Here is a 25,544-nt window from a genome sequence, read left to right as displayed (position 1 = left end):
CAAAAGAGGGAAAAGGAGAGTGTTTCAAAGAATAAGGTTAAAGTCATCACAGCTTGACAGAATCTTAAAAATCACCAAGTATGCCAGCAGAGCAGGTATTTGAGACTTACTGTTAGAAACAATTTTATTTTAAACACATGTGGTTCCTTAATGATACTGCTAGCTTGGTGGGGGTGCAGCCCGCCTTCAGCAGGAAGTGCTGATTTGCTTAATTCTATTAAGGCCGTAAGAAAGGTAAATCTGTCTGCTGAACTTAAAGGGCCTCTGCTCCAAAGTAAGTTTGACATTGGCCAATAATCACCCTGACATTCCTGTGGCTTTGGCTGCTCTCAAGCTGCTGAGTGGCATCAAGAGGAGAGGCTGAGTGAGAAAGCCTGCTTACTGCGACAGCCTATCCCCTCGATGCTGAGAAAGCCTGGTGTTCTCAAAACAACACAAGCAGAGGTGCGGCACCCTGTGCTCTCCTGTGTTCGGTGCCCTTGGGCCGAGGGGTAGGAGGGTCCTCAAAAACTGGTGGCAGAGGGGATGATGTGCTTCCTGAATCATGTCTGAATCAAAGGAGTTCATTGTGAGAACGGCCTTTGAAAACAGCATGCTTTGCAAAATTGAACTATGAGAAGTGGGCCAACACAGAGAGTGGGGATCCTATTTTGGTGACCATTTCACCTCCGAAAAACCAGAAGGCCTGCCCTAGGTAAATGGTCCCTAAACAAGCGGTGCAATCAGAAGGGTGATCACCCCAGGGCGCAAAGGAGACCCCTGATTCACCTTTTGGTCCCAGGATCCTGTTCAGTTGTCGTATGTCCAAGTATTTTTGTTTTTTCAAGTATTATTATTAATAGTTGCATAAAAATAAGTCAGGATAGCTCTGCTAGACTGCTAGTTTATTGTCAGCACCTGTCGTTGTCTTACTGGCAGTAGGTATAAGACATATATGCCCTGGCAGATGACCAGCAAAAGCCTCTGTCTTTATCCTTTTCATTTTTTCATGCTTTCTAGATCTAAGGAGAATGTGCAGGGCATTCAGGTATGAGCTGCTAACTCCTTTGGTCCTGATGGTGGTTGAAGTATTACACGTATTAGATGCTGTTCTTCAGCCAGCCCCTGGAGCAGTTCAGGTTTAAAACGTATAGCAAGTAGCTTAAATGCTCTTGCTACAATGATGTCATCCACCGATTGTAAATCCGCAGCTATGCATCATATTGTTTGGTAATACTCTTTGAATTTAGCAATAAATCCTTCTGTCATCAATGACCTCAAGAAATGAAAGTGCATGTTTAATTAAAAAAATACATACTAAATTTTCCACTCATCACAAAGCCCATGTGATATCACTGAAGAGATGAAAAATAAAGGACAAAAAATATCTTCTGGGAAGCCATCAGTATCAACTCAAAATTGTTAGGGACACTGTGCCCAAAAGGACAATTTTACATATGCAGTCACATAAGGTGCGTCCACATGTGACTCTGAAGCATGAGTTTTCATTTAGATCAATTGGCTGTTGGTTGGAATTAACGCCGCTCATTTTCAATTCCAAGTGTTTGTGCCTGCACGAAGCTGGAAGTGACAGCAGCAAATGCTGTGACTCCATTAGCAGCAGAACTTCTCAAGTTTAAAGGACGTCAGTTTGGTATCAGCAGATGCTTCACATTGAAAATCGGTAATTCCAATAATCATTCTTTTCTTTTCCCCCCCATATGGTTCCTGGAATCAAAGTAAAGCTTTGGAATTTATCCTCTCAAAAGTAAAACATCTGATATCATTATGAATGTTAAAAGTGCAACACTGAGGTTATAGCATTTGTTTTAGGGGCGATAATATGAACAGAAAATTTTGTAGAGCACATCGGCATGGTAGCAACAATGTTCTCACTAAATTAAGGAACCTGTGAAGGAGAAATGTATTTGGAATTGGTTGTAGAGTACATAAAATTCATAATTTCACCCAAAGAAACTAATATTCTACCAACTGAAATAGAAGCTACAATTGTCAAAATCTGTACATATTTTTATAAGTACACAGTTGGAATAACTAATATTGGTAAAACTAATGTTGAATAAAAAAATGTTTGGCCTGGCAGTATGCTCTTTCTCTCCCTCTAGCTTCTCATCAATAAGATGTTAGCAATGGTGAAGTCTTTAAATAACTACTCTATTAATCAGCCTAATAGCCTACAAAGATACTAATATTTTTGTAAAGGATTTCTCCAAATTTTGGTTGCATTTTCTTCAAAATCACCTGGAAATTTTTAAGCAAAGTATTCAACAAATGGTATGGCAAGAAAAGCAATGACTTCAGGTTGAAGCCTTCAGCAAACTGAAATTACTGAAGACATTATCTTGCCAATGGGGAAGACATTTTCTACAAAAGCAATGGGAAGCTGAATAAATTAGAGAATGAGATCACAGACAAGTGTATAAAATTTAGTTTTGAAATTGCATAAAATCTTGGGAACATCTGATTTGCAGGAAGAATTAGTTGGCAAATCTCCTATTCCTAATTGAATAAATTTATATCCTGTATTGCAATGAAATAAAATTGAGAAAACCTACAATTTTGCAGCATCTAAATTTGGTAAAACTTTCAGGGGAATCATAAATAGAGACAACTTATTTGACAAATGTTGTCTTATAAAAATATTTGTTGAAGGAAACTACTCTAAATGGAAGCAAAAAGGCAGTGCCTGTGAAAATATTTGGGCTGCAATATTTACCCCAGTATAAAATAAATTGGATTTGAGAGTATATTTCATCCAGCAGAAATTATTTGGACAGCACATTTAGAAAGGATACTTTCTTACCTCTTTCACAAAGAAATGTTTAGTGAAAATGTCAATGATTTCACATTTTTAACATAGAATTTTAATTCAAAAATATTATAGACAATTTTATGGAAAAAATAAAAATAGTCCATATTTTAAAAAACACATTCCTCTGGTTCTAGACATGGTATTAGAGACAAGAGTCAGCTAAGCAACTGAGTAAGGTATGTGAAAATGTGCCAAGAATATTCCATTCCTAACAGTTTATATAATCAATGTAACCTTTTAACCTTCCTTAATGTATACAGATATATATTAGTTTTATCTTTAAGTAAAAACTTCAAGTTTGAAAGTAATTTTTGAATAGAATTGCTTTTTTTAGGCCTATGAACATAATACAGCAAAATTTCAAACAACAAATAATATTTTTGAACAGTGAACCTTCCAACACCTATTTAATTATTTTTAGTGCTTTCTTCCACTCTCAGGTATCTCCCATAAATTTTACCGGCATCCTTTTGTTGGACATCCAGATCAGCTCAATTCTCTTGTTTTTGGATGGGTCACCAGTGCCCCAGCTGCTGCCTTTAGTGACTCCAGTGTAGTTTTGGGTGACAGAGAAATTCTGGCAGTCCTGGGCGGTGATATAGCAGTGAGCACAGTGGTGATGAATCAAAATCAGAGATTTTTTTCTTACTGTATTAGATTATAGATCACTTCATAGGATTCCTGGGTGGGTTGTGGGGTTCCCAGAAGAAAACAATCTTTTCATTTGCACAACTGTTTACAATAATGGAAAGGAAAATTTGATCTTCATTTCCTGTTTTAAAATAAGGGGTGGGGGGCGCCTGGGTGGCTCAGTCGTTAAGCATCTGCCTTGGGCTCAGGTCATGATCTCAGGGTCCTGGGACCGAGTCCCGTATCAGGCTCCCTGCTCCACAGGAAGTCTGCTTCTCCCTCTCCCACTCCCCCTGCTTGTGTTCCCTCTCTCGCTGTGTCTCTCTCTGCCAAATAAATAAATAAAATCTTTAAAAAAATAAAATAAAATAAAATAAGGGGTGGGGCAAATTTACTCTATACAGTAAAAGCAAGCACAGGACTTAAAAGAGAAAACCATAGCCCTTCCCTGTGCCTGGGGAACAAAGTGGGACATTTGCTAGTATCTCCCACCTCCACTTGCCATGTTTCCTTAGGAAACACGGTCCCATGTTAAAATCATCTGGACAGTGCCATCTCTGAGTCTACTTACAAGATTTTGGAAAATAGCTCATCCATGACTTTTATTTACCACTGAGCAGCCACAGAGATTAGCTGACACAATCTGCCCACGTGAAGTGTAAGTACATCAGCACTGTAATGTATCATAGGGCCAAAGGCAGGGATGTCCTCCAGAGCTTCAGCTTTTCCCAGACTAGACTCAAGCATGGGCCATGAATGAGTTACACACACCTACCTCAAGGGAAAGCTTTCCTGGGCCCATGGAAAGGACATATTTTCACTTACTATACACATGATTCCTCCCCCCACTTTGATTTTCTTTAATCATGTTGCTAATCAAAATACTATAAAACAACCATTGTAGCAGTTGTACACATTATTGCCCTGGAATAAAAATCGGACAATGATGGCTCCTGAGATTATTAAATAAAATAATACTGATAGTGATGATGATGATGATGATGATGATGATGATGATGATAGTAACAATGATATACACCAGATGCCATGCTCGGCATTTTATATAACATTTAATTTTCCCAACTGGTTCTTTAAGATTAATACTATTATTATTCCCATTTTACAGATGAGGAAATTAAGGCTCAATGTCACACCACGACTAAGTGAGACAATAGTGAATTGAATCAAGAGCTGCTTGGATCTCAAGGTCATGCTCATAACCACAGGCTGTACAGCCTTGTATTAAGTTAGGTTTGCATCCTTGGAAGAAACCCTACTTTAAGATGGTGAACCATCTTTTTAATATTTTAATTAAGTTTGCTAACACCTTAGTCATGTTTTTTACATTGCAGATAAATGATGCTGTTCTCACTTGTGTGCCTGCTTTGCTTTTTGTGTTTGTGTAGGTTTGTGATAGTTTTTCTTTTTTATTTTCTATTTTTGTCCAATTGTATTAGTATTTTACTACTTTCATTAAAGAACTAGAAAGTTTTCCGTATTTTCTATGTCCAAGGACAAATAAAAAAACATTTAACCTTCAAAAGATTGAAAAACTAAGCATAAAATTCTTTGAATATGGAACTTTTTCTTGGAGTTAATGAGTACACAGCTCTACACAGTGCAAAGTGTCCTCTTACAATTTTTAATATCTTCCATATTCATTCATTCCATAAATATTTATGAAAGCCTGCTACACCTATAAAGTGTTAGGTTATGTGTATGCTAGGTTATAAATAAATACAATGAACAAAACAAAACCCTGAGAATTAAGACGTTTACTATGAATTCAGTTTTTATTAGGTCTCCTTTTTGATTTCTGACATTATTTGCTTGGTTTTTAATTTCTTAACTAGAATTTAAATGAAATTTTGTCTAGTTAGTATGTTTTATTTTACTTTTCCCCAAGAATTGGTTCTCAGACTCATTTATTAATTCTATTTTTTATTTCTTTTTTCTAAGTAACTCACTGCAGTTTTTATTAGTTATTTTCTCCTAAAACAGATTTTTAAAAATCTCAGACTTTTTTTGGCTGAATGCTTAATTGTCATCTTTTTAAACAACACAATCCCATCTGTCTACACAATTATTTCTGAATGTAACTTTGGTTGCACCCTCGATATCTTGATATCAATATCCTTATCTTTATCAAATTAGATTGCATTTATTTTTTCCCTTTATTGTCTCAGTTGTATAAAAATATTTAAGTATGTATCAAGACAATAGGATGTTTATTTTTACAACTTTGCTTTTAAGTTCGGATATGTCTATATAATGGTCAAATATTACCTAAAAATTTCTATTACTTAGAATTTGTTGAGAATTTCAGTATGTTTCATGACTATACATAATTTTGTAAAGTTCAGCATTTACTTTCTAATCTATCAATGATTATTTCTTAAACTATTAGCACTACGTTAATCAAATTCTTTGCTAATTTTTTATAATATTTGACCCAAACTTATAAATAGCAATATTAATTTATAACACTACCTTTTTCAGGAGGGAGGTCAATTTATTCTTGCACATATCACTATTTGTCTTCATTGTGAATTCTTTTATCAAAATTTTATTTATGAGCCTTCTTGTCTCTTTAGTTTCTTTGCCACTAATTTTACTTTCTTGGATTTTCTTATAACCATGTCTGACATCAATTTATACTCGTCATTATCAAATATTCAGTCAACTGTGCCATTTTGGTTTATGTATCTCTTGTAAGCAACATACAAATGAATTTGTTCATTAAACAGATTGCCTTGTCCTTTATTGAAAGAGGTTAAATAACTTTTATTCATTGCTTTTGGCAAGGTTTGTTTTTCTGTCAACTTAATGGAGTATTTTCTTTTTGTTTTGTAAACCCTTTTCTATTTTCCTTGTGGTCTTTTTATAATATGATGTTTTGTTTGTTATCTTCCTAGTCACATTCCGTGAATGTTTATCTTTAAGTCTTTAAATCAACTCAAACAAATATTTCTTTATAAAATCAAAGCAGAAAAGAAAAGAAAATATATGACTTTTGATTTTAAAGATTTGAAATTTGGAGTTTGAGAACTCTCCTCCCCTCTTACACCAGTTATAAAATTTTATAGGTTTAATAAAGAATTACAGATTTCCACAAATATTGTGAAATGTTAATGGTTTAAAGTTATTTATGGCATTTGCACTCGAGTTTTTCATTATAGTTACAGTAATTATTCAGTCTTACTTTCTTAATGATTACAGTGTTTACTATAATTTTTTTTGAGAGAAAGAGAGAGAGAGAGAGCGAGCGGGGATGGAGGGGCAGAGGGAGAGGGAGACATAGAATCTTAAGCAGGCTCCACGCTCAGCGAGGAGCCTGAGGAGAGACTTGCTCTCATGACCCCAAGATCATGACCCGAGCTGAAATCACGAGTGGGATGGCTTAATTGCCATCCAGGCACTCCTGGAATATATTCTTTTTTTTTTTTTTTTAAGATGTATTCATTCATTTTAGAAAGACACAGCAGGGCAGAGAGGCAGAGGGAAAGGAGAAAGAGCCTCAAGCAGACTCTGCACTGAGTGCAGAGACCCACACAGGGCTGAATCCCATGAACCCAAAACCAGACCTGAGCTGAAACCAAGAGTAGAAAGTCCAACCGACTGTGCCACCCGGGTGCCTCATCTCCTGGAATATATTCTTAAGAAAGTTTTCCAGAAACTTTTATGGGTGGCTTATTTAGTTTTTGTTGTTCTTATATATCTGAGGAGATTTTTCTGTGGTTTCTGCATAAGAAATGTATGTTAAATTATTCAAACATCAGGTCTATAAAATAATTTTATTTGGTTCTGATATTTAGTGTTGGGGGAATTTTAAGATCACCTCAGTTTCTGTAAGTTGTAGATAACCTATTTTTTTATCTGTCTAGATTTTAAAATTATTTAATCTTAAAATTTGTAAAAATGTTTGCATCACATATCTTAGGTATGGGTATCTTATTGTTCTTTTTTTGCTTGAGGTAAAAACCTGTTACTTTTTCAATTCAAAACATCTCTTTAGTCATATGTTTGATTATTGTTTTTTTGTTTGTTTTATTTGTTTCTATCTTTCCTAAATTGAATATATTGATCCTAACTTTTATATATTTTCTGTATCATTTGGTCTCTTTTGCTTGGTCTCATTATCTTAATTTAATCATTATATTATGAAAATTTTTCTCAAATTTTCTTCTATGTTATATTCAACTTTCTGCTTCCATAATTCTGTTTTTCTGCTGCCTTCAGTTAAGTTTGTATTTCTGTTAATATGCTGACAATTATATTATTTTAAATACTAGGTTAATAGTGCTAAAAATTAATTAGTTCTTGACATATTTTTATTAGTGCTCTTCTTTCTTCATAGAAACGCTATTTTATTAAAAAACCCAAAACAGATATTTTTTTTTTCCATTTCCACAAGTAAATTACCAAGAATATGACTTCCCTGAGTCATCAGGGTAATAATTAGTATCTGGCTCTCTGAATATTGGGAGGGGAATTTAAAAATCCCAACAGTTTCCTACTGTGCATCAGAAATAAATGGAGAGCTCTTAAAAAATCAGCTTCTATATCTCCATCCATTGACCTCCTGATAGAGTAGGTCTGTGGTTGGGCCCAACCTTATTTTCTGTTTGTTGTTTTGGTTTATTTCTGTTTGTTTTTACAGATCCACAGATGATTCTTATAATGAGAAAAGTTTGAGAACTACTGGACTAAAGAATATTAAGCTCCTCATAGAAGAGATGCATCTGGAAAATTATGTCCTCCTATCTCTATCCTGTATGTAATCCTTCAGAGAAGGTTTTTACAGTAGAAATATACTTCAACTCATGAATCACTGTCTTTGAAACTAATGGCATGAGTTCTTTAATTCCCAGAAAATAAATTAGCTGCCATCCCCCACTAGAGTTGAGAGCCACTTTTCCCCCCACACTGGCATTTCTTGTGTTTCTGAGACCCTGCAGAAATACAACATCTACTTTCTACTGAATATTTAATCTTTACACATTTTCTCATTTAATCATCCTAACATAACTCTAAAGAGATATGTATTGTTCTTTTCTTTCTTTTTTTTTTTTAAGATTTTATTTATTCATTTGACAGAGAGATAGAGAGCACAAGTAGGCAGAGTGGCAGGGAGAGGGAGAAGCAGGCTCTCTGCTGAGCGTGGAGCCGGACGCGGGGCTCGATCCTAGGAACCCGGGATCGTGACCTGAGCCGAATGCAGCCGCTTAACTGACTGAGCCACCCAGGCGCCCCTGTAGTGTTATTCTCTTTCTGAAGATGAGTTAAAGGGGCTTAGAGAAGTTAAGTCATGCATTCAAGATCACACAATTGGTGAAGCCAGAATAAGAAGAAAGATCATTTAGCATCACAATCTGTCCTCTTATTCACTCTACCACATGGTTATACGATGCTCTGTAGAAAAAAATAGAACACAATATGCTACATCGCTTAGAGTTTCCTTTTCCTTCACTGCGGCAAGAACACAATCTACTGGACGGTGTAGCAAGCGTGCACTTTGTGGAGAGAAGCCAACATTTGGTATTGAAGACAAGGAAGGAATGGGTGCCTAGCTATACAGATGCAGACGGGTCTTCAAGAAAGAAATCATTTTTCAAGAGCAAATGGTTATTAAAATGTAACCAACCTCAAAAGATTTTGAAGAGGAAAGTCATTATATGTGAATAGATTATGCTCTTTATCTCTCATGCAAATATTTGGCACTGGGAAAGGGGCCAAGTGTAACATCTGTAAACAGTTTGGTACTGTCCATTATGCTCTCAGTCAACAATACCATTTGAAAATTTACTCTGTTGTCACTCATCTCAATCTTTTAGAAAGATTTTTCTTCAGATGCACAAAACTGGTGAGAGATCAGGCCATGGTGGGAATTTTTTCTCATGAGGCAAATGTTTCACATACTGAATGAAATGTATGGTATGAGTAATTAAGAGATTTAAAACACTACTGACAGAATAAAATAAAGATGGAAAAGAAATATTGCTGAAGCAACTAGTTAAAGATGAAAGTTTTAATCAAACACGCTATTTGACATCATGTGCACAATATAGACATCATTGTCTAAATTTTAAAATATTTCTTTTGAATTCAATTTAAAAAACCCAATCAGTTGTTCGATCCCATCCTTTATAAGAAAAAGAGGACAAAATTAACTGGAGATCATTTAAATCACAATAGTATGTCAACTCATATCTTCTGTTTAATAAATAAAATGAAAGATGAAGTCAACAAAATTTCTCACATTACATAGATTTTTTTTTTTGTTCACCTTTTATCTAGTTCTGGTGTCTAATCAAAAAAGTCATGATATTACAAATTTACTTTGACATGCTTTGTTTGATTTTATTTTCCCTATTATGTCCAGGATGATGATACCTCCCAGAGTCTAACCATAACATGGTAAAGTCAGAAGTTATGTTAGACCTGTTAATTGGATGCAAGGAGTCTTTGAGTGTGATTTCTGTAAAAGAATAAAGGGAAACAGGTATGGATGTTTTGAAAGATGACTCCCCAGTTGGTTCTGATGAGCTTGCTGGTTTGAGGTGTTCTGATCCTGTCAAACATCTTCATTTTACAGTTGAGGAAATGGAAGGACAGACAAACTAAGTAAAATCAAACCACTTATTACTGACAGAGGGAGGTTTTGTCAGCCAAGTTTCTAAAGCCCATTTCCACATTCAGGTAGAGATCAGCTTCTCTGACCAATTCCCCAAGCAGAGTTCAGTTTGTTTAAGGTCAAGGAGCTCTTTGCTCACACTGCTTTGAGAGGAAGTCCCACTTACCCCCAAACATGCCCATGAGAAGCCCTTCTGGGCCACCAAATCACTTCTCTAAGGTTAATGCCTTAAAGACTGTTATTAAAATGAAGATATGTTAGGCAACCTTAAATTATTTTTATCTTAACTCAAAATAGTCTTTCAGGTTAACTGTACATTCCCTAGGAATTCACCAAAGAACTGAATTTATAAGAGGTCAACTAGGAAATAAAGCAGTAGCAAAGTGTCAAATGGGTCAGAGTTCAAGTCTCAATTATGCTTCTGACTAGATGTGCAAATTGACAAATTTTACTATCTTCTCCAAATGGGGACAAAATACTTACATCTTAAAGTGTTATAAGTGCTAAATAAGATAAGGGAATTTTTAGGAGCCTGATAATTTATTGTAGTTATTCTTTTGAGATTCAAGAAAATATCTTATCCTAAAACTGTTTAGTCCTATTTAGGCCTCAAAACTCCTACTCCATTGAAGGGCACCTGGGGGGCTCAGTTGGTTAAGTGGCTGATTCTTGGTTTTGGCTCAGGTCATGATCTCATGGGTTGTGAGATTGAGCCCCTGTGGGGCTCCATGCTCAGCATGGAGATTCTCTCCCTCTGCCCCTCCCCCCACTCTTAGTCCATTGTTAGGGATTAATTCTTTTGAATTAAGCATTGTCTTCTCTAGTTATCAACACTTTTTAAAACAAAGCCTCCTGATGACTCAATACATAAAATTCTTTTTTTTAATTTATTTTTATTTATTTATTTATTTATTTATTTTTAAAGATTTTATTTATTTATTTGACAGAGAGAGACAGCGAGAGCAGGAACACAAGCAGGGGGAGTGGGAGAGGGAGAAGCAGGCCTCCCGCCAAGCCGGGAGCCCGATGTGGGACTCGATCCCGGGACCCCAGGATCATGACCTGAGCTGAAGGCAGACGCTTAACGACTGAGCCACCCAGGCGCCCTCAATACATAAAATTCTAATAAATCACAACCTTTGTGTAAATGTACCTACTTTAAACATTTCCAAGATGAGACAAGCTGGCATAGAATGCACTCCAGAACCTGTGATGAGCCAGTGTCTAGACTCAGGAGAGACAGTGTGGATAAAAGGATAGGAAAGTTGAAGAGCATGGATCGTTGTGCAGGAGGGCATCTCCAGATATTTGCCAATGGATGTTTAAAGGCCTGGTGGGAAATAGGTTTGGAGAGAAGGACAGAAGAAACAAAGTTTTGAAAACTGTTTTCCAGGGAAGGTTGACTAAATGCTCAAACCACTCACTCAAAGAAAGCGGAGACATTTTCAGATTCCTAGAGTGGCACAGAATTCTGATCTTCAAGTCACCGCTCAGAAGTACATGGGTAGCCAGTACCTACACTCTCTCTGCGACTAACCAGCAAAACTGTCTGATGGCTGAGGGGCATGAGAACTATCTTTAAGTGTGTGACTGCCTCCTTTGTGAACACACAGTTTATGTCTCCAGAAGGGAGTCAAGAATCAGTGTGTTCATATTACAAGAGATAGTTACAGTCATTTCCTCAAAATATTTCTTGAGCCTCTTCTGTTTAGAGGGTAAGAAGGTGACATGTGACTGTTGAGCCCACAGGCTCTGCAGTTAGAGAGACTGCATTCAAGTTCCATTCCCACCACTTATTAGCCTTGTGATTATGTATAAAACACATTAATTAGTCCTTTCCTGATGCACCTTACTCACCTATAAGATAAGAATAATAACAGTATCCACTTCATAGAATTGCTGTGAGGATTAAACAAAATATTACCTACAAGGTTGTAATACTCAGGATATGTTGTTATTATTATGATTATTATCATTGTTGTTAATTTTTTTCTATGTGTCCTAACTGTAGGGGATATTAGACATATAACAAGACACACAACCTTACTCAATTTCCATCTATCACAGATTCAAGGTTGAATCTAAGCTGTGCCTCTCAGTAGGATATAGACCTGACTGATCAATTGGTCAGGTGGTCCCAGAACTCCATTTGCAGGAATAACGGAGCTTCCAGTATCAACGCCTTAGCAATTTTAGGGAAAAGGTTTTCTGAATACAGTGTCGTACCTGTCATTCACACTCATCTCAGAACTCAGCTCCTTTTGGAGTCAAATCTATCCTGTGAGTGGAGATGAGGCTGGGCAGTGAATTAAAAGCTCTGGAAGACACTGGGTCAGGGAGGGATGGTATGGGCCATACAAGCAGCAACAGACTACACCACAAAAGTGGGAGAAATGATGTCTTCTCACTGCTCTACAGATTACTGTACAGCTCAGGGCTGTCGCAGCTACTGCTGACCCCAGGGAATGGGGTGGACGGTGACAAGTCACTAGTGGGAGACAACCACGCCTAGCAGTGGTGGCAGGTTCTACATGACCGTTACCGGACATTTGATTTGATGTGTTGATCAGTGCTTCTGAGACATTTTCTGGGACAATCAGAAATACAAGGAGTTGAGGGAGACAATTTTGAAAGAGTTGGGTTCCTACATGAGCCAGTGTGGGGCACGAGCCCCTGGAGTATAGATGTTGCTTTAATTGGGACCCCAATTGAATCCACAGACTGGTGCACATGGTTTTGGGTAACTCAGTTTATAATAAGGGAGAATTTAGTGATCAGAGAAATTTCAAAATGGAATGTTGCATCAATAACTGGAGTTGGTCAAGCAGAACCCAAAGAGTCACTCAGTCGAGTTGCATAAGATACAGGACTAATTTAAAGTGTAGGAATAAATGACCTCTTAAGATCCTCTCTAACCCTGAAATTCTTGGACTCTCTAAAATTCTTTGGAACTTTAGAGAAAAGTTCTTTCTATTCACAGTCTCCCTGCTTGTTTTGCAGATATTTTGATGAGTGTGCAATCAATTTTATCTACAGATAGAGTCTGCCTGCTTTACAATAATGGCCCATTAGGATGTGAGATACCCCATGATATTGGGACCAGACCTCATTCACCTTTTTATACTCAGCAGTGAAGACCATGGCTAGAGCTTGGGGTGTAGAACTGAATGGAAGTGGCTCTTAGATTTTTTTTTCTTTTAAATCCTTACGTTAATGGTTTTGCTAGTTTGCTATTTAACAATGCTCCATTTATTAGGCTCAGAAAATACTTTTTGATAGTAAGTGAGATATAAATACTAAAGAAATAGACAAGTATTACTTGATAGTTAATACATGAATAAAAACCTTGCCACATATACTGCTAACTGACAGTTACATTACCTTGCACACACGGGGCAAGAATATATACACATATTTTTTAATGTAGCTGAAATATTTAGGCAATCTGACATAAATATAAGTCACTTCCATTTGATATTATGATGGTTAAAATAATTTATTACATATATTTTTTTCTTATCTATAGCTGCTTTGTGGCATGGTATAGTGGACAAAGACTTAAAATGTTAATTGTTCTGGGGACACTTTTTGGAGGGAGGAAGGAAGGGGGTAAACATTTTAATGTTGATCAGAGCTTTAAGCCAAAGCATGAAAGCCTGATAATAAAACTTCTGGTATCATCCTACAAACTCAGAGATTCCTGACTCTCAGAACTGGAAGATCTGGATTCCCATTCTTTCTCAATCCCCTGCATGAATGAAATGACTTAGGAGCAGGCACTTAAACTTTCTAGATTTCTACCTTTACAAAGTGAGGATACCAAACTGGGAGTATTAACATACTTTTTAGTGCTAGCATTTTATTCTACTTCAGTTTTACCTTTTATTCTGTACTTTACTTCGTTTTTTTTTTTTTTGTAAGGCATTCATGGCAGAATAAAATTCTTTTACACATTTGTAAGTTTTTCTCCTGAATAACAATAACTTGGTTCATTGCTTTAAAAAAAAAAAAAAAAGCAAAACAATGTGAGGAAAATGTAAAGAGAAGCAAATGAACAAAGGAGAGACTGAGCAAACACAGAGGTAGTAATGCTTGTGAGTATGGTATTTTATCCTTTGGGTTTTAAAGAGAAATTAATCATTTTCTCCTGGAATGCTCATTTCAAACACATGTGAATTGTGACCACTGACTCCACTGGGAAGCTTCTGGCAATAAATCTCTATGTCAGTATACACTGTCTCCCAGAATTGCAAACATGTCGGGATGGAAAAATCTGGGTATACTGGAAATACAAAGATAGGTCAGGGTCATGTTATATGAAACAGTTTTTTATTCCTCTAAAGAGAAATGGCAAAGTTTATGTCCAAAATCAGAGACAGTGTTTTAGGTCATATGATGATAGCCAGTTAAAGTCTAAGGAGAGTATGGAACAATCACATGTGAAAATTTTGTATAATTTGGTCATCCTGCTTTTAAATTGAAAGGAGAGGTGAGTGGAAACCCTCATGTGAAGTGCTGATATTTTGGAGAACATTAGAGAATCACTGGGCACTAAAGAGGCACAATACCTTTTTGGTTGAGAGACCCGGGAACCAAGGGGTCATTCCTTACTCTTTTTCTCCAGTCCTGAGCAGAGAAAGTTTGATTTGCTGTAAATGTCTGGATGCTAGGCTACTATTCAGGGGGAAAATGAGATTTCTTGAAAAGGACCATGCTCTACAATGGTCCTGAATAGCAAGTTATTTATATCTACTTGGCAAATGTTATTAAATAATAATGATGAACTTCGGACAAGAAAATCGAGAGGAACAATATCTGTCTGTGTGTGGCACAGGGGAGTATACACACTGAGGACTGGTATAAAAAGGGACTCTACAGAGATTTGCTCTAGGTCACAGGTGTAACTAGAGACCTATATTTCATAGAGTCAGGGGAAAAATGGTTTAGTTGACTTTTTCAATTTATTAGAAAGTATTTGAGGCACTAAAAGCTGTGAAGAGTAATACACTCATCACTCATGGATGGAGCCACCACCTATTTCAGAAATGAGATGTTCCTAATGCAGTTAAAATGGATGTGGAAACCTTCCCTACAGCATTCTCCTCCATGTCCTAGTGCAACCAATAGCCTACACCCACTGATTGTTGTTTCCATAAATTTCATGTAAATATCTACATAATATATATTGTATATTATATGTATGATATATGTATATGACATATATTGTATATTATATGTATTGTATATGCATATCATACATATATGTATACATATATCCACATGTATGTGTTCTTTAGGGCCTATCTGAACATTTAATATTCATTGCAAATTTTAAAATTATACATAACATTATCATTCCTTAATATTCTTCTGCAACCTGCATTTTATTTTATTTTATTTTATTTTGTTATTTTTTTAAAGATTTTATTTATTTGACAGAGAGAGAGATAGCGAGAGCAGGAACACAAGCAGGGGGAGTGGGAGAGGGAGAAGCAGGCTTCCCACGGAGCAGGGAGCCTGATGCGGGGCTCGATCCCAGGACCCTGAGCCGAAGGCAGACGCTTAATGACAGAGCCACCCAGGCGCCTCAATGTGACCTGCATTTTAAAACATTTTTGCTCAGTATTGTTTGTGAGAATCATACATATTTATCCATGTTCCTTTAATTCATTATTTTTATCTACTGTATTTCATTGTAGGAATGTACAGCAAGTCCATCAATCCATTCTCTTATTGAGATATATTTGGGTTGTTGTTAATTTTTTGCCACTGCAAACAATGTTTCTATGAATTTACTGAATATTTTTTTAGGTTTTCAAATATACCTAGGAATGGGATTTCTGGGTCTCAGTGTATATATATATGTACTTTGTTAGAATTTGCCAAATTGCTTTCCAAAACATCTGTAACATTTATATTTACTGTCATTACTGATTTAGTCCTATTTGCCCATGTTCTGGATTTCTTATGGATATGTTATCACCTCATTTTAGTCGAGATGTCGGCTGTGGATTTTTTGTTTTGCTCTTCTATTTTCTCTTTATATTTTTACAGGGACTTGGGGACATTTTATAAGCAAATTATCACCAACTCTGGACTTGAAGCTGTTCTTTTGCTTAAACCAAATTTTAAAAGAGCAAACTTTCCAAAATTTTGGTTTTTTTGAAAGCAAAATTTAAAAAAATAGACAGTGGTTATATTATTACAGATATCAAAAGAACATAATATAATAAACATTTTATAGTTTTAGAAAATACACATTTGGGAGAAATGTTGCCATAATCAAATCTAGTTTTATTAGCTACAGAAGCTTAATCTCATAACTCAACTATTTTTCTAGAAATATGAGAAACCCACACAGAAAATTTTCTCTACTAGATTAATATTCCAATAGACATAAAATATAAAAATAAGTAAACAGTTACAATAGGAGGGCCTGAAAATCTCCAGGAACTAGAAGATTTATCTGTAGAAACTAAAATTTACACATATATTAAGGTAGTTATTATTCTAAAGAGCTAAGTGTTTATAACTACCAAGGCCTGGTACATAATAGGAAATCAAATATTTGTTAAGTTAATGACTGACTTTTCTTATCATTCTTCACTTTTCACTATGACAACTTTGACAACTATGATTATTTTGTAAATAAGAAGTCACAAATCTAACACTTCAGGAACTTTCTATTTCCTCCTCATATACTGATATTATGCTATACTCCTGCCTGATGAAGGATGGCATTTTTTGTATGATCTCATAATCGAAAGTTGTAGATGTGGATGAGAATCAAATTCAGTAACACAGCTTTCCATTCAATAGGACTTCTTCCTATAAAAGAGATTTTATTAATTCAATCAAGTAGGAACGCCAAATAATCTTAAATTTGAAAAATCTCACTTTAAAAGTAGCACTAAAGAATTTAAAAATATATGACATTTTCTTCCAATTTGTAACTTCTATAAAATACTATTATTTATTCATTTATTTACCCAATAAAAATCAACGTCAAGCAGTTGTTTTGTCTCTTTGACAATAAATTGTATTTCTTTGTAGAATTTCTCACAAATCTCAAAATCTCACTTTTATACAAGTGTTCTGCTAAAAAATAATTCTTTTTCTTTCTTGGAGATTCAAAGCACCTAACATCTTATAATAAAAATTTCTTCAGTAAAGAAACTTATCTGTTCTTGTTTAATTCATCATTTCCTAAATTCATTTGACCAGAGAATTATCTATTCAGGTAACAGATTGTTAAGCCCTTGCATTATTCATATACCATGGAGCATAGTTTGGGAAACACTCTCAGTTTACAAGCCCTTTTGTGAAAAAGTCACACTTCAATTCAGACACATCTGAGCTGCAGGGATATTTGGCACCAAAAGACTTTATAGGATGTCTCTTCACAATAAGAAAGAAAGTGCCTGCTGTAATGAATAAAACTATTCTACTGATCCGACTTCCTATTTTCTTTTTTATCTAAAAGAAGAAAAATATTTTATAACAAGATCCCACGATTTTGCAATTAGATAATATAAAATATTAACATTAAAATCTATGGTTATCATTTCCCTAATATGAAGGAAGCATTTTATTCTTTCCCAGGCATAAAATTTGTACTGCCTATTTTGAAATACCTTGAGGCATGGCAGTATATTTATAGAATGACAGGATGGAAAGGAATAGCTAAAATCTCATGTTACATTTGGCTATAACGTCCAGGGATTAGGTCCAACTGATTATCCATCCAGGTTCAATTACATGGGGCAAGCCTTAGGCTTCAAGGGCTATAGCCATGAGTTTTTGGAAACCAATCAGCTCCATGGGACTGAAAATAAAGTGGTATTGTGTGTTAACAGGTGAAGAGAGCACTGTGGAGAACTGATTCCTTTATTCATTTAGTCATCAAATATTCACAGTCCCTGATCTCATGCATCTCAGCATCTCCCGCACAAGTAAATAGCTAATCACAATGCAAAGTGATGCAGTCATATTTCACGGGGCTGTAAGAACCACATCTAACATGGATGCGAATGGAGAAGTGGAGACTATTGTTTTAGGTGAGAGAAGAACCAACAGGGACTCTTCTGTGCCTCATACACTGCCTCATTCTTTCCTTGCTCTGTACCTCAGGAGTGCTCACCTCAGTAGATTGTTTCTTGGCCTCCTGAGTCAAGTGATGTCCTAGAGGCTATGGACTGTGGTTGACACTGAAGTGAGGGAAGCAAAGAGGTGAGTTATTTTTGTGACGCCAGTTCCTACTGACAAGTTCTGCCAGGATTCCAGCTTCCTCTAGCTGATTCCAATAATCCTGTCTTCTCCCTTTGTCTGTCAAGCTTAGGGATGGTTTTCTGCTTTCCCTACTCTCAGAGTTGACCCACTCGGCCCTGGTTAGATTCCTAAACTTGTCCTTCATATGCAAAGTCAATTTCCTGTGCTAATTTCCTGTGTTTTAAATACTCAGAGGGGTTTGTATCTGTTTTTCTCTTTGTATTCTGATATAGAAGCCTTCCTAATGCAGGTAAAATCTGAACTGAGTATTTTAAGGTTAGTAGGCATTATCTAAGCAAATAAGAGAAGCAGAGCATTTGTTCAAACTTAATAACAAGAGTTTAAATGGAAGCATGTCAACCCAGCTTCTTAAAACTAGATAGTGTTCAGTATATTGCAGTGGCCTCATTTGTTTTCTCTAAATTCCACTCTGCGGAGAGCCCAAGGAGCCTATTCTAAAGACAATTTTCATTTAAAAAATTAATGGTAGAAACCTATTTTTAATTTCTTGTTATTCTTTTCAACAAGATGGCAAATGCAAATTTTTTTTGGTATTGAGCTTGAACCAAATTAACCTTATCCTAATTGTACATTTCTGTAGGTGTAGGAAGGGAGAAAAAAGGAACTGACTGGCATATTTTCTTGCTAGTTAATCTCATCAAAGATAACCTCAATTAAGTAAAGCCATTCTACAGATATTCAACTTTAAAGAAGAAGGTTTTTTTTCAGTGACTTAATCCCTTTCCTTTCAGAATGTTCTGGAAACTCCTATGAAAATTTGTGTTCAACTTACCAAGAGATAGGATGTGGAGACATCTGTAGAACCAGAAAAGTTGTTCTGTTATGCCTGTCTCCTAAGATAATGGAAAAGTTTATCTACATAATAATAGAGATCATAAAAGTGTTTTTTTTATTCTTATGTTAATCCCCATACATTACATCATTAGTTTTAGATAAAGTGTTCTATGATTCATTGTTTGTGCATAACACCCAGTGCTCCATGCAGAATGTGCCCTCCTCAATACCCACCACCAGGCTAACCCATCCTCCCACCCCCCTCCCCTCTAGAACGCTGTTTGTTTTTCAGAGTCCATCGTCTCTCATGGTTTGTCTACCCCTCCAATTTCCCCCGCTTCATTCTTCTGCTCCTGCTACCTTCTTCTTCTTCTTCTTTTTTTTTTCTTAACATATATTGCATTATTTGTTTCAGAGGTACAGATCTGAGATTCAACAGTCTTGCACAATTCACAGCGCTTACCAGAGCACATACCCTCCCCAGTGTCTATCACCCAGTCACTCCATCCCTCCCACCCCACCCCCCACTCCAGCAACCCTCAGTTTGTTTCCTGCAATTAAGAATTCCTCATATCAGTGAGATCATATGATACATGTCTTTCTCTGTTTGACTTATTTCACTCAACATAATACCCTCCAGTTCCATCCATGTCGTTGCAAATGGCAAGATCTCATTCCTTTGGATGGCTGCATAATATTCCATTGTATATATATACCACTTCTTCTTTATCCATTCATCTGTCGATGGACATCTTGGCTCTTTCCACAGTTTGGCTATTGTGGACATTGCTGCTATAAACATTGGGGTGCATGTACCCTTTCGGATCCCTATTGGCTATTGTGGACATTGCTGCTATAAACATTGGGGTGCATGTACCCTTTTGGATCCCTACTTTTGTATCTTTGGGGTAAATATCCAGCAATTGCTGGATCATATGGTAGCTCTATTTTCAACTTTTTGAGGAACCTCCATACAGTTTTCCAGAGTGGCTGCACCAGCTTGCATTCCCACCAACAGTGTAGGAGGGTTCCCCTTTCTCCGCATCCCCGCCAACATCTGTCATTTCCTGACTTGTTAATTTTAGCCATTCTGACTGGTGTGAGGTGGTATCTCATTGAGGTTTTGATTTGGATTTCCCTGATGCCGAGGGATATTGAGCACTTTTTCATGTGTCTGTTGGCCATTTGGATGTCTTCTTTGGGAAAATGTCTGGTCATGTCTTCTGCCCATTTCTTAATTGGATTCTTTGTTCTTTGGGTGTTGAGTTTGATGAGTTCTTTATAGATTTTGGATACTAGCCCTTTATCTGATATGTCATTTGCAAATATCTTCTCCCATTCTGTCGGTTGTCTTTTGGTTTTGTTGACTGTTTCCTTTGCTTTGCAAAAGCTTTTTATCTTGATGAAGTCCCAATAGTTCATTTTTGCCCTCGCTTCCCTTGCCTTTGGCGATGTTTCTAGGAAGAAGTTGCTTCGGCTGAGGTCAAAGAGGTTGCTGCCTGTGTTCTCCTTTAGGATTTGGATGGACTCCTGTCTCACATTGAGGTCTTTCAACCATTTGGAGTCTATTTTTGTGTGTGGTGTAAGGAAATAGTCCAGTTTCATTCTTCTGCATGTGGCTATCCAATTTTCCCAACACCATTTGTTGAAGAGACTTTGTTCCATTGGACATTCTTTCCTGCGTTGTCAAAGATGAGTTGACCATAGAGTTGAGGGTTCATTTCTGGGCTCTCTATTCTGTTCCATTGATCAATGTGTCTGTTTTTGTGCCAGTACCATGCCGTCTTGATGATGACAGCTTTGTAATAGAGCTGGAAGTCCGGAATTGTGATGCCGCCGACTTTGCTTTTCTTTTTCAACATTCCTCTGGCTATGCGGGGTCTTTTCTTGTTCCATACAAATTTTAGGATTATTTGTTCCATTTCTTTGAAAAAAGTGGATGGTATTTTGATGGGGATTGCATTGAATGTGTAGATTGCTCTAGGTAGCATTGACATCTTCACAATATTTGGTTTTCCAATCCATGAGCATGGAACATTTTTCCATTTCTTTGTGTCTTCCTCAATTTCTTTCATGAGTATTTTATAGTTTTCTGAGTACAGATCCTTTGCCTCTTTGGTTAGATTTATTCCTAGGTATCTTATGGTTTTGGGTGCAATTGTAAATGGGATCGACTCCTTAATTTCTCTTTCTTCTGTCTTGTTGTTGGTGTATAGGAATGCCACTGACTTCTGTGCATTGATTTTATATCCTGCCACTTTACTGAATTCCTGTATGAGTTCTAGCAGTTTTGGGGTGGAGTCTTTTGGGTTTTCCACATAAAGTATCATATCATCTGCAAAGAGTGAGAGTTTGACTTCTTCTTTGCCGATTTGGATGCCTTTGATTTCTTTTTGTTGTCTGATTGCTGTGGCTAGGACTTCCAATACTATGTTGAATAGCAGTGGTGATAGTGGACATCCCTGCCGCGTTCCTGACCTTAGGGGGAAAGCTGTCAGTTTTTCCCCATTGAGAATAATATTCGCTGTAGGTTTTTCATAGATGGCTTTTATGATATTGAGGTATGGACCCTCGATCCCTATACTCTGAAGAGTTTTGATCAAGAAAGGATGCTGTACTTTGTCAAAAGCTTTTTCTGCATCTATTGAGAGGATCATATGATTCTTGTTTTCTTTTGTTAATGTATTGTATCACATTGATTGATTTGCGGATGTTGAGCCAACCTTGCAGCCCAGGGATAAATCCCACTTGGTCATGGTGAATAATCCTTTTAATGTACTGTTGGATCCTATTGGCTAGTATTTTGGTGAGAATTTTTGCATCCATGTTCATCAGGGATATTGGTCTGTAATTCTCCTTTTTGATGAGGTCTTTGTCTGGTTTTGGGATCAAGGTAATGCTGGCCTCATAAAATGAGTTTGGAAGTTTTCCTTCCATTTCTATTTTTTGGAACAGTTTCAGAAGAATAGGTATTAATTCTTCTTTAAATGTTTGGTAGAATTCCCCTGGGAAGCCATCTGGCCCTGGGCTTTTGTTTTTTGGGAGATTTTTGATGACTGCTTCAATTTCCTTAGTGGTTATAGGTCTGTTCAGGTTTTCTATTTCTTCCTGGTTCAGTTTTGGTAGTTGATACATCTCTAGGAATGCATCCATTTCTTCCAGGTTATCTAATTTGCTGGCATAGAGTTGCTCATAATATGTTCTTATACTTGTTTGTATTTCTTTGGTGTTGGTTGTGATCTCTCCTCTTTCATTCATGATTTTGTTGATTTGGGTCATTTATCTTCTCTTTTTGATAAGTCTGGCCAGGAGTTTATCAATCTTGTTAATTCTCTCAAAGAATCAGCTCCTAGTTTCATTGATCTGTTCTACTGTTCTTTTGGTTTCTATTTCATTGATTTCTGCTCTGATCTTTATTATTTCTCTTCTCCTGCTGGGTTTAGGCTTTATTTGCTGTTCTTTCTCTAGCTCCTTTAGGTGTAGGGTTAGGTTATGTACTTGAGACCTTCCTTGTTTCTTGAGAAAGGCTTGTATTGCTATATACTTTCCTCTTAGGACTGCTTTTGCTGCGTCCCAAAGATTTTGAATAGTTGTGTTTTCATTTTCATTGGTTTCCATGTATTTTTTTAATTCTTCTTTAATTTCCTGGTTGACCCATTCATTCTTCAGTAGGATGCTCTTTAGCCTCCATGTATTTGAGTTCTTTCCGACTTTCCTCTTGTGATTGAGTTCTAGTTTCAAAGCATTGTGGTCTGAAAATAGGCAGGGAATGATCCCAATCTTTTGGTACTGGTTGAGACCTGATTTATGACCTAGGATGTGATCTCTTCTGGAGAATGTTCCATGGGCACTAGAGAAGAATGTGTATTCCGTTGCTTTGGGGTGGAATGTTCTGAATATGTCTATGAAGTCCATTTGGTCCAGTGTGTCATTTAAAGTCTTTATTTCCTTGTTGTTCTTTTGCTTAGACGATCTGTCCATTTCAGTGAGGGGGGTGTTAAAGTCCCCCACTATTATTGTATTGTTGTCGATGTGTTTCTTTGCTTTTGTTATTAATTGCCTTATATAATTGGCTGCTCCCATGTTAGGGGCATAGATATTTACAATTGTTAGATCTTCTTGTTGGATAGATCCTTTAAGTATGATATAGTGTCCTTCCTCATCTCTTATTACAGTCTTTGGTTTAAAATCTAATCTGTCTGATATAAGGATTGCCACCCCAGCTTTCTTTTGGTGTCCATTAGCATGGTAAATGGTTTTCCACCCCTTCACTTTCAATCTGGGGGTGTCTTTGGTTCTAAGATGAGTCTCTTGCAGACAGCATATCAATGGGTCTTGTTTTTGAATCCAGTCTGATAGCCTGTGTCTTTTGATTGGGGCATTGAGCCCATTTACATTCAGGGTAACTATTGAAAGATAGGAATTTAGTGCCATTGTATTGCCTGTAAGGTGACTGTTACCGTATATTGTCTGTGTTCCTTTCTGGTCTATGTTGCTTTTAGGCTCTCTCTTTGCTTAGAGGACCCCTTTCAAGATTTCCTGTAGGGCTGGTTTTGTGTTTGCAAATTCCTTTAGTTTTTGTTTGTCCTGGAAGCTTTTTATCTCTCCTTCAATTTTCAATGACAGCCTAGCTGGATAGAGTATTCTTGGCTGCATATTTTTCTCATTTAGTGCTCTGAATATATCCTGCCAGTCCTTTCTGGCCTGCCAGGTCTCTGTGGATAGGTCTGTTGCCAATCTAATGTTTCTGCCATTGTAGGTTACATATCTCTTCTCCCGAGCTGCTTTCAGGATTTTCTCTTTGTCTATGAGACTCGTAAGTTTTACTATTAGATGTCGGGGTGTTGACCTATTTTTATTGATTTTGAGAGGGGTTCTCTGTGCTTCCTGGGTTTTCATGCCTGTTTCCTTCCCCAAATTAGGGAAGTTCTCTGCTATAATTTGCTTCATTATACCTTCTGCCCCTCTCTCTCTTTCTTCTTCTTCTGGGATCCCAATTATTCTAATGTTGTTTCGTCTTATGGTATCGCTTATCTCTCGAATCCTGCCCTCGTGATCCAGTAGTTGTTTATCTCTCTTTTTCTCAGCTTCTTTATTTTCCATCATTTCATCTTCTATATCACTGATTCTCTCTTCTGCCTCATTTATTCTAGCAGTTAGCGCCCCCATTTTTGATTGCACCTCATTAATAGCCTTTTTGATTTCAACTTGGTTAGATTTTAGTTCTTTTACTTCTCCAGAAAGGGTTTCTCTAATAACTTCCATGCTTTTTTCAAGCCCAGCTAGTATCTTTAAAGTGATGATTCTGAACTCTAGATCTGACATCGTACTAATGTCCATATTGAGTAGGTCCCTGGCAGTCGGTGCTACCTCTTGTTCTTTTTGTTGAGGTGATTTTTTCCATCTTGTCATTTTGTGCAGAGGAGAATAGATTAATGAGAGAACAAAATACTAGCAGAGTAACAACGTCCCCAGAAAATATACTCTAAACAAATCAGAAAAGACCTGAAGCAGTGGGATAAGAAAGGGAAAGAGAGAAAAAAGAAAAAGAAAAAGATAAAGATAAAAACAAAAACAAACAAAACAAAACAACAACAACAAAAAATAAAAACAGAATGTGATCAAATATGATCAGGCTGGTATATAGATCAGTGCCACACACTAGATTTGGGGTGTATTTCGGTCTTTTAGAAGAAAGTGCCTCCCAAAATTTTAAAGAGAGAAAAACTTATATATGTACAAAAATAAGGGTTGATATGATGAAGGGATGGAATATGACTGTAAAGATGGAAATTATAAAACATTTTATAAAAGGAATTGACAAGAAGTTGTTTGAAAAAAGAAAGAAGAGGATTTAAAAAAAAAAGAAAAAAAAAGAAAAAAAAAGGGAGAGGATGTGATCAGGCAGGGGAATAGAAAACACCATATACTAGAGATTTAGGGTATATTTTAATCTGTTAGAAGAAATGGTCTCAAAATTTTAAAGAGAGAACAACTTATATATATAAGCCAAAAATACGGGTAACTACTATGAAGGGATAGAATATGACTCTAAAAATGAAAAATAAAAATGTTTTTTTTTTAAAAGAGGGATTGATAAGATGTTGGTTGAAAAAGGGAAAAAGAAAAATTCAAAAAGAAAAAAAAAGAAAAAAAGACAGTTAAAAAAAATTAACTTTGAAAGACTAAAGAATCATGGTAAAAAAGCCACGGGTTCTATGTACTTTATTCCCCTAGCGCTGGAGTTCTGCCGTTCTCATTGATCGGTAAACTTGGTCTTGGCCGGCTGTTCTCGCTGATCTTCTGGGGAGGGGCCTGTTGCCGTGGTTTCCAAATGTCTCTGCCGGAGGCGGAATTGCCCCGCCCTTGCCCCCTCCGGGCTAAGTAAGCTGCTCGGGTTTGCTC

At 36.6% G+C, this 25,544-nt stretch overlaps 1 long non-coding RNA gene across 1 annotated transcript in view; it reads left to right on the top strand.

Moving 5' to 3' along the window:
• The window catches only part of LOC123836583 (uncharacterized), a 104,069-nt gene extending 94,402 nt beyond the window's left edge, over window positions 1–9,667 (top strand). The window contains exon 8 of the long non-coding RNA XR_008505380.2: window positions 8,103–9,667. This is a non-coding gene — a long non-coding RNA (uncharacterized LOC123836583). The remainder of the gene's footprint in view (window positions 1–8,102) is intronic.
• Window positions 9,668–25,544: the final 15,877 nt, after the last annotated feature.

This window comes from Mirounga angustirostris, unplaced genomic scaffold, assembly GCF_029215605.1.
Source record: "Mirounga angustirostris isolate CCGP_5_RB_7025 unplaced genomic scaffold, mMirAng1.0.hap1 SCAF_8, whole genome shotgun sequence".
NCBI classification, from domain to species: Eukaryota; Metazoa; Chordata; class Mammalia; order Carnivora; family Phocidae; genus Mirounga; species Mirounga angustirostris.
Note: the sequence above shows the minus strand (reverse complement) of the source record. Positions and strands in the feature narration are given on the sequence as shown.